Source organism: Grammomys surdaster, unplaced genomic scaffold, assembly GCF_004785775.1.
Source record: "Grammomys surdaster isolate TR1022 unplaced genomic scaffold, NIH_TR_1.0 372, whole genome shotgun sequence".
NCBI lineage: Eukaryota > Metazoa > Chordata > Mammalia > Rodentia > Muridae > Grammomys > Grammomys surdaster.
This window is the reverse complement of record NW_021604791.1, coordinates 9598901-9605229: the sequence shown is the minus strand read 5'-3', so window position 1 is coordinate 9605229 and position 6329 is coordinate 9598901.

Sequence of the window (6329 nt, the reverse complement as noted above, 5' to 3'; positions counted from 1 at the left end):
ACATAATTTCACTTTGGAAAACTCAAGCCAGGGCAGCTCCATAGCTTCTGGTAAGAATTTAATGGGTGGGGGGAGGGGTATGCATCATGATGATAAGACACAAAGCTAGGTATGGGCTCAGGAGCTAGGCTTGGTGTTTTATAACAACTCACTCACAGGAACTAAGCACAGGCCCACAAAACAACCCTAATGCTGTCTAAGAGTGGCCCCACGTCCCAGCACTGACACTCTGAGGAAGCTGTATACAACCCTTGGGGATTGGTGTGTGTGAGGATTTCCCTCAATTCATTCCCAAGTCACGGCTGTCTCTACAGGTCTCACGTTATCTTTTACATGTGACTCCCACTGCAGTCCTGTGGGCGGGGACGATAACTCAATGACACAGCCTGGAAGTGGCAAGGCTGCAAGCCCAGAGCCCCTTGCTTCACACCACCACCCGCTCTCCCTGTGCTGTCCTCACAGACAGAATCAGCAATGTCACTCACCATCACTCTCTCCCTCTCATGAGCCCCTCAGGGCTGATCTGTCGGGCAAACCGCCTATGTATGAGCTCAGGAGTGATACAAGCGACACTGAACTTAACGAAGTCCATGAGGATGGGTAATGTGTAGTTACTTCTGGGTGTGCATGCAGGCATCTTAGGAATCCATGAAGTGGCAGGGACGGTCTTTATCCTGCCATGGTTTTTCCTGTCTCAACTCGCTGTTTGCCATCTGCCCAGCTCTGCAAGAAGTTCTGTGAATTACAGGGTCTTATGAGTCACTCGTTGCTTCTCTGAGGAGTAAATAAGGTCAAGTTTCATACACTCAGATCAGCTCATGTCTGTGAGGTGTCACACAGAGATGGGCTCAGGGTCTCTCTTCCCTAATGGACTGACCTGGCTGCCAGCCCAGGCCTGTTGCCAGCACTGGGCCTGGCTTTGAAGCCGTTCACCCAGGGCTTTGGGTGTGTGAACAGCATCTGGATTTGATGTGCTAACTTTCAGCAAGAGACAAAGCAGGCCCCCAAAAAGCACAGCTTTGGACCAAGTGGGGCGTGTGTGCCACGTCATTGTTTCCCTCTCCTCACTTCCAACAGCTGAAATAGACATCCTAACAGCAAACGGCTTTAATATTCCAAAGCTGTTTTTTTTTTTTTAAATCTGTGATATGCAACAGCTAAAGCAGTCCAAGGATGGAAGATTGTCAGGGGCAGCCCTGCTTATACACTGAAGGTCTAAAATCAGCAATAGGCCTGACATACATGCCTGCTAACACAGAGTCTTGGGTCTCTGTGGAAAAACGCTGAAACAGATAGTTATAAGGTATTGTAAACAGGCAGCTTTGGTGGAAATTTACCAGCCTGGATAAGAACGAGTAGTCATGGGTCTTGTGGACAGTCATAGACCTTGGGCAGGCTTGGTGGATAGTACCAACTTAGATAAGGACAAGTGAATCATAAGCAGAGTCATAGTGATTTGTCCCCTGAACCGTCACCCAGCTGATACCCTGCTCTGGAAGATATCTGTACTCCCCCTGAACACCTACACTCCTGCGTCATCATCCCCTTCCCCATATCCTGCCTTTTTGTGTATATAACTCCTGTGTGAAAAAAGTAAAATCATCGATTTGCTCAGACTATAGACAAGCCGCTGTTCTTTGTGTTCGCCTGTTTCGTCCATCCTCTCTTTCAGGTGATCTCCCCTGGCCCCTGTTCAATGCCCTGCTGGACGGGGCAGCAGATAGAAAGCATGGTCCAGCAGAGGCAGCCTGGCAGGTTTCTACCTAATCTTGCCTGTATGCTGTCATCTTTGTGTCCTGATGTCTGTCCCAAGCCTTGTCCTAGAGCTGCCTTCCCACCAGGCTTGGGTTTGAACAAGAAGAAGACATTTGATTTTCTGGTGATAGTTCCTTACAGTAGAGTGTAAAGGTCAGCCTCTGACTGAGATCTCCCTAGGGCATGAGTCCATTTTCAAAGACATCTTTAGTAACCTCACTAAGCAAAGGTTGGGGAGGGAGAAGACTTGCTTTACTTTAAAAGATTAAAAACAATTTTCTTTATTATTGCGTGCGTGTAGAGGTCAGAGGACAGTATTTACAAGGTAGTTTTCTCCTCTCACCTTGCTTCTGAGGCGAGGTCTCTCTTGTTTCCAGGCTGGTTGGCCATCAGCTTCTAACAGACTGCCCTGTGGGAATGCAGGGATCAGAAGCCCGTCAGCACATCTGGCCTTTTTATACGGGTTCCGGGGACTGAACTGAGGTAGCGAGCCTTACCAGCCAGTGCTTCTGCTTGCTGAGCCATGTACCTGGTCCTAAGACTTGCTTTTAGAAAGAATTTTTCTAGAATCTTTTGTCACCCTATCCAATCCTCTGTGACCCCATCCTGACCCCCTCTCTCTAGGTACTATGGAAAATATCTGTCATACCTCCATTGAATTTTTGAGATCAGATTTTTAAAGATGTCTTTAAAAATGGACCTCTGAACAAGACGTTTCCTTTAGAGAAACAAAAACACCGCCTTCCTTAGAATCCTAGTGAACAGAAATTTCTCAGCTATAATGTGCCCATGGTCCTAGCAAAGTTAGGGATGGAGAATATTTGATACATAAGGTACCAGAAGGGCCTTTTGGTTATCAACTCCACTTCAATAATGCTGTAGAAACATTTTGTATTTGGTTATGTTGAATAAGATTTTCTCTGTAGGACCATTTCCTGAGTGTCCACAGCACATTTAGGTTCATGGTCTTTGAAGATTCAAAAGTCTTTTATGACTGCAAGTTAGGAACACATTGGACTGATGATTCATGGGTCTTTGTATTGGTGGTTGCCGTAGCAACTAAGTCCTGCTTTGATACGGCTCAACAGTGGCTAGACAGGGTTCTCCAATCAGAGCGTGTGTCACAAAGTCCCACCTTATGTCACAAAGCCTTGAAGACAAAAACAGAAACCCTGCTTTGCGTGGTGGAGTCTGCCTCACAAAGCGTCTCCCGCGCTGCGGCCCCCAGTTCTCCAGGATGCGATCCATCGCAGCTGTTATTTTTGGTCTAGTCTCAGATACTTGTTATTCATAGAAGAGTTAGTTACTCAAATGAATCAGCTCCAGAGTGATTGAAGAAGGTTCCTTAGTCATCAGCTGCTGTTTGTTCTCTTTTCTAACCTTCACAGATTTTTTTTTCCCTTCTAGGCTGCTTTTCTACTTTGCAGATTTGATGACCGATCTTTCCCAGAATCCTCCAAGAATTCATTCTTGACTTCTTTTATTCTTTTATCTGAATGATAAAGGCATAGTGCTGATTGATGACCATTGATAAATCCGGTCACTTTACACAGGTTCTGGTGACTGACGATTAGGTTGTTCACAGTAGACCTTCCATCTTTTCACATTTATGTATTCATGTGTATACACTCGTGTGTATACATTCATGTGTGTACATTTATACATGTGTATGCAGAGGAGGTCAGAGATCAATGTCAAGTGTCTTACTAATAACACACAGGCGCGCGCGCACACACACACACACACACACACACACACACAGAGTAGTCACTTATCTAAATGTACCCAGTTTACTTATCCATCACCGGCCTGCTGAAGAACATCATAACTGCTTCTAGCTTGGGGTAATAGTAAGTAAAGGTGCTATAAACATCTGTGCAGTTCTGATATGGATGTAAGTTTTCACTTTGGGTAAAGACCAAGGAACAAAACTGCTGGGTCTGTTTGAGAGAACTCCAGAGTGGCTGAACTGTTACATCTCCACCCGGGATGAATGGAGTTCTTTTGGATTCGCATCTTTGACAGAATTTGATGATGTCAGTGCTTTTTGAGTTTTGGCTTTCCCAATGTGTTCTTTAGCCTCTCATTGTTTGGGTTTTTGACTCCCTGAGGACACAAGAGATGGAGTGCTGCTTCACATACTCATTTCCCATCTGTGTGTGTTGGGAGCTGTCTATTCAAGTCTGTGGTCCTTTTGACCTTTTTAAAGAAGTGAAATGATTTGTGAAGAATTAAGTGAAAGCCCTCTCATAAGGCTCATGATTATCTACTACCTGGTAGACAAAGACAAATAGTGACGCCAGCCACTTCCATCCCCACAGTCACTCTGCTCTCAGCTAATGCATTTAATCAGCTGACTGCATAGATTAATATGCAGACATCAATTACAAGTTAAACCTGAACCATTTTTTCAGAAAGTTGGTTCACCCTAAGATTTAGGATTTAAGCATGTAAGCATATAAGTAGACAAATAAGCATATAATAGACATATAAGCAACAAAGTAAACCTCACAATAAAATATATACTGTATACGAAGAAAAAATTTAATATTATGTATGGCTCTGAAGTTCTCCCTCTGTTGCTACCATAATGTTCACTCTTTAATTTGAAATTTAAATGATAAAAGCAATAATGACTATGAGAAAGGACATCAGAATCCACATAAAACAGAAGATCAAAAGTGCAGAGACATAATGTAAATATAGAGGGCACCTGAAGACCCTTCAAGCAGACACTATGCAACAATATTTATTGTTTATCCCATAACAGATATTAATAAAATTAATCACATTTGTTTTATTTAAAATAAAAGGATATGAGAGACGGAACCCAGGGCCTCAGATGTTCTAAGTAAGCACCTAACCACCAGCCTCAATTTGCTCCTTTTTTATTTTCTCATTGCTGAGTTTTTAAAAACATTTTTTTTTGAAAGTCAGTGTCTCATTGTGTAGCCCTGGCTGGCTTAGAACTCTCTATGTAGTCCAGGCTGATCCCAGATCACAGAGCTCTGTCTGCCTTTGCCTCTTGAGTACTGGGGTTAAAGGGTACATCATCATGTCTGGCTCTTGGTAAACTTTTTTAAAAAACAATGTTCCTTTATCAGATTTGCCTTGCAAATATTTTCCTTCCTATTCATATCCTGTCAGTTCATTCCCTTGATAGTATCTTTGTAGAGAAGGCATTTCTAGTTTTAATAAAGTTCACCCTACCAACCCTTTTACAGATAAATTGTGCCCTGTGGATGTAGCTTTGTTATCGTTCTCTATGAGGTATGAAAAGGCTACCTGAAAGGTAGATAGTAAAGTGCAGACAAGCACATAGCCAAGCCAAGGAGGCAAACCCTAAAGGTGAGGCTTTCCATTGGATGACTCTCGGACTCTCAGCAAATTAACATTGTAGAAACAGTGACCTTTTCATAGTAAAAACATTAAGGAGTGGAGATGGCGAGGTGGCTCAGTGGTTGAGAACGTTTACTGCTTTTCCAGAGGATGTCCTGATCTCAGCATCCACAGGAGTGGCTCACAACTCCCTGTAACTCCAGTTCCAGGGGATGACAGGCATCCCTGGATACTTGCACTTGTGTGCATGTGTGCGCACATCCTCCCCCCAAATAAAACAAATAAAAAAGAATTAAAGATACGCAACCATCTGATGCAGCCCACTGCCTCCTTACATCCTAGTTTCTCTGGCTGGAATACCTATGATATGATGGGAAGATGACGGGAAGTGGAATACGGCTTGAGTCACAAATGCTATAAGTCATTAAAGTGATCATGGATCCCTGGGCGTGGTCGTATTTCTTTTCACTATGCAGGTTGCACCTTTTCTGCCTTTAATTGCAAACATGTAAGTATTTAGGAATGAATGCCATGACATTTGCAATTCCCAAGTACAGCAGCTTCGAAAACAAAGAGAATGTAAAAGAACAAAGTCTGGTATCTCAGCATGCAGAAGACTTTGGCAGAATAGTCACGAGTTCAAGGCTAGCTTCAGCTACACAGTGAGACTCTATCACAGGAAAAAAACAAATGGAAGAACTGAATTTCAGATCACATTAGTTATACTTATTGATTAACTCAGTTAACTCAAAAGACTGCTTTTCTAGAGGTTGAGAGATGGCTACAATGTTAAGAGCACATGTTACTCTTGCTGAAGATCTAAGTTCTGTTTCCAGGCCACAGGTCAGGCAGCGCACAGCTGCTTGTAACTCTAGCCCCAGAGGAATCTAGTGCCCTCTTCTGGACTCCAAGGATATCTGCTTTCATGTGCACACACACACTCAGAGCACATACACGTATACATAACTAAAAATAGAATAAAATTCTGTTTCTGTCTCTGTCTCTCTGTCTCAGTCTCTCTCTCTCTCTCTCTCTCTCTCTCTCTCTCTCTCTCTCTCTCTCTGTGTGTGTGTGTGCATGCACGCATGCGTGCTGGGACTACTTCAGGTCAGAGGAGGAGACAGTCCTGGGACATAAAAAGTACATGGAGTCTTGCTTATGTTGAAGACCTCCGCAGAGGGAAGACCTTCACTCAAGTCTCAGAAAGTCGCGACCACCCAGTAATCTGCTCGAGA